Source organism: Physeter macrocephalus, chromosome 12 (genome assembly GCF_002837175.3).
Source record: "Physeter macrocephalus isolate SW-GA chromosome 12, ASM283717v5, whole genome shotgun sequence".
NCBI classification, from domain to species: Eukaryota; Metazoa; Chordata; class Mammalia; order Artiodactyla; family Physeteridae; genus Physeter; species Physeter macrocephalus.
The window spans coordinates 7,754,101-7,756,970 of NC_041225.1; the positions used below are offsets into that span (position 1 = coordinate 7,754,101).

At 41.8% G+C, this 2,870-nt stretch overlaps 1 non-coding gene across 1 annotated transcript; it reads left to right on the forward strand.

The window, feature by feature from the left end:
- The first annotated feature begins 2,726 nt into the window (after positions 1-2,726).
- On the forward strand, positions 2,727-2,831 carry LOC112066535 (U6 spliceosomal RNA). The gene has a single exon (XR_002892712.1). It is a non-coding gene; the product is annotated as a U6 spliceosomal RNA (small nuclear RNA).
- Positions 2,832-2,870: the final 39 nt, after the last annotated feature.

Here is a 2,870-nt window from a genome sequence, read left to right on the forward strand (position 1 = left end):
TACACATACACACTCACAAAAAGACAAAAGGGGGAAAAAGATATATATCATTGCTCCTAAATTCCACCTCCTCAATTTGGGATGATTTTTTTGTGTATTCAGGTATTCCACAGATGCAGGGTGCATCAGGTTGATTGTGGAGATTTAATCCACTGCTCCTGAGGCTGCTGGGAGTAATTTGCCTTTCAGTTCTTTGTTCACACAGCTCCTGGGGTTCAACTTTGGATTTTGACCCACCTCTGCATGTAGGTCGCCTAAGGGCGTCTCTTCCCCACCCAGACAGGATGGGGTTAAAGGGGCAGCTGCTTCGGGAGCTCTGGCTCACTCAGGCCAGGGGGACGGAGGGGTACAGATGTGAGGCCAACCTGTGGGGGTAGAGGCTAGTGTGATGTTGCACCAGCCTGAGCTGCGCCATGTGTTCTACCGGGGAAGTTGTCCCTGGATCACTGGACTCTGGCCGTGGCAGGCTGCTCTAGCTTACAGGAGGGTAGGTGGGGATAGTGACCTGTGCTCACACACAGGCTTCTTGGTGGTGGCAGCAGCAGTCTTAGCGCCTCATACCCGTCTCTGGGGTCCACGCTGATAGCTGCGGCTCACGCCCATCTCTGGAGCTCCTTTAAGTGACACTCTTAATCCCCTCTCCTTGTGCACCAGGAAACAAAGAGGCTAGAAAAAGTCTCTTGCCTCTTCGGCAAGTCCAGACTTTTTCCCGGACTCCCGCCCAGCTAGCCGAGGCACACTAACCCCTTCATGCTGTGTTCACGCAGCCAACCCCAGTCCTTTCCCTGGGGTGCGACTGAAACCCAAGCTTCAGCTCCCAGCCCCCGTCTGTCCCGGCGGGTGAGTAGACAAGCCTCTTGGGCTGGTGAGTGCTGGTGGGCACCAATCCTCTGTCCGGGAATCTCTCCACTTTGCCCTCTGCACCCCTGTTGCTGTGCTCTTCTCTGTGGCTCCGAAGGTCCCCCCCTCTGCCACCTGCAGTCTCCACCTGCGAAGGGGCTTCTAGTGTGTGGAAACCTTTCCTCCTTCACAGCTCCCTCCCACCGGTGCCGGTCTGATCCCTATTCCTTTGTCTCTGTTTTTTCTTTTTTTCTTTTGCCCTACCCAGGTACGTGGGGTGTTTCTTGCCTTTTGGGAGGTCTGAGGTCTGCTGCCAGCATTCAATAGGTGTTTTGTAGGAGTTGTTCCACATGTAGATATATTTCTGATGTATTTGTGGGAAGGAAGGTGATCTCTGCGTCTTACTCTTCTGCCATTTTGAAGCTCCTCTACTTGTATTTTGAAAAAAACTGTAAAATGTTCCTGAAATGTGAGAATATTTAGTGAGTGGAGATCATGCCGTAATTGCTTATTCTTTCAGGGAAAACTGAATATTGGCATGAAGTCAGTTCTTTCCCCAGTAGTTTAACATGATGTTCAAGTACAAATGTTTCTCCAGCCATTTCAGCTGAAGACTCCAAGGGAAAAAAAAAAAATTATTTTTCATCTTTATTGAGATATAATTGATATATAACCTTTTGTAAGTTTAAGGTGTACAACATGAGGATTTGATACCAAAATCTTTACCACAATAAGGTTAGTTAACACATCCTTCAACTCACACTATTTCCCTTTTATTGTTGTTATAGTGGGAATGGGAAAGCTCTACTCTCTTTGCCACTTTCAAGAGTACAATACATTACTATTAATTATAGTCACCTTGCTGTACCTTACATCCTAGAATTTATGAATCTTATACTTCAAGCCTGTACTATTTAACCAGCTTCTCCTCATTTCCTTCACCCCTCAGTCCCTGGCAACCACCATTCTACTGTTTCTATAAGTTTGATGTTTTCAGATTCTACCTGTAAGTGAGATCATACAGTATTCTTCTTTCTCTGACTGATTTGATTCACTTAGCCTATTGCCTGAAGACCCATTCATGTTTTTCCAAATGGCAGTTTTCTTCTTTTTATGGCACAATAATATTCCATTATATGTACATATATTTCACATTTTCTTTATCCATTCACACATCAGTGGATACTTATGTTATTTAGATTGTTTCCATATTTTGGTTATTCTGAATAATGCTGCAACAGACATGGGAGTGCAGATATATCTTCTGGATAGTGATTAATTTCTAATGGAATTTCTAGATCATATGGTAGTTCTGTTTTAATATTTTGACCACCACCCATATTGTTTTTCATATTGAGTACACCAATTTTCATTCCCACAAACACTGTATCAGGGTTCCTGTTTCTCCACATTATTGCCAACATTTGCTATCTCTTGTCTTTTTGATAATAACCACCCTAACAGATGTGAGGTTTTGATTTACATTTTCCTGATATTAGAAATGTTCATACCTTCTCATGTAGATGATCATTTGTACGTCTTCTTTGAACAATGTCTCTTCAAGTACTCTGACCGTTTTAAAATCAAGTTGATTTTGTTGTTGTTGTTGTTATTGAGTTGTATAACTTTGGTGCATATTTTGGATATTAATATCTTATCAGATATATAGTTTGCAAATGTTTCTCTCACTCCATATGTTCTTCTTTTATATACAAATAGACTCAATTATTATAGAATATAATCAAGAGAAATCTGACCAAAAGTGCATATTTATTGTCTTCTCAAGACACTAAATTTTGAAGCAACTTTTTAAGCAGCAATAGTTTAACTCACACTCATTTGTGTCTTACTTTGCTCACTCAAAATTAACTCAAGAAACCTCTTCAGTGTTAGATTCTACAGCACATTTAATAAATTGGTATCATACAGAGAAGATAAATATGGCCCCTGTGCAGTATGACATGCAAATTTGGGAAACATTCCACATTTTTTATATATGGACCTCATGATAATCAGAAACCAAAAATCTA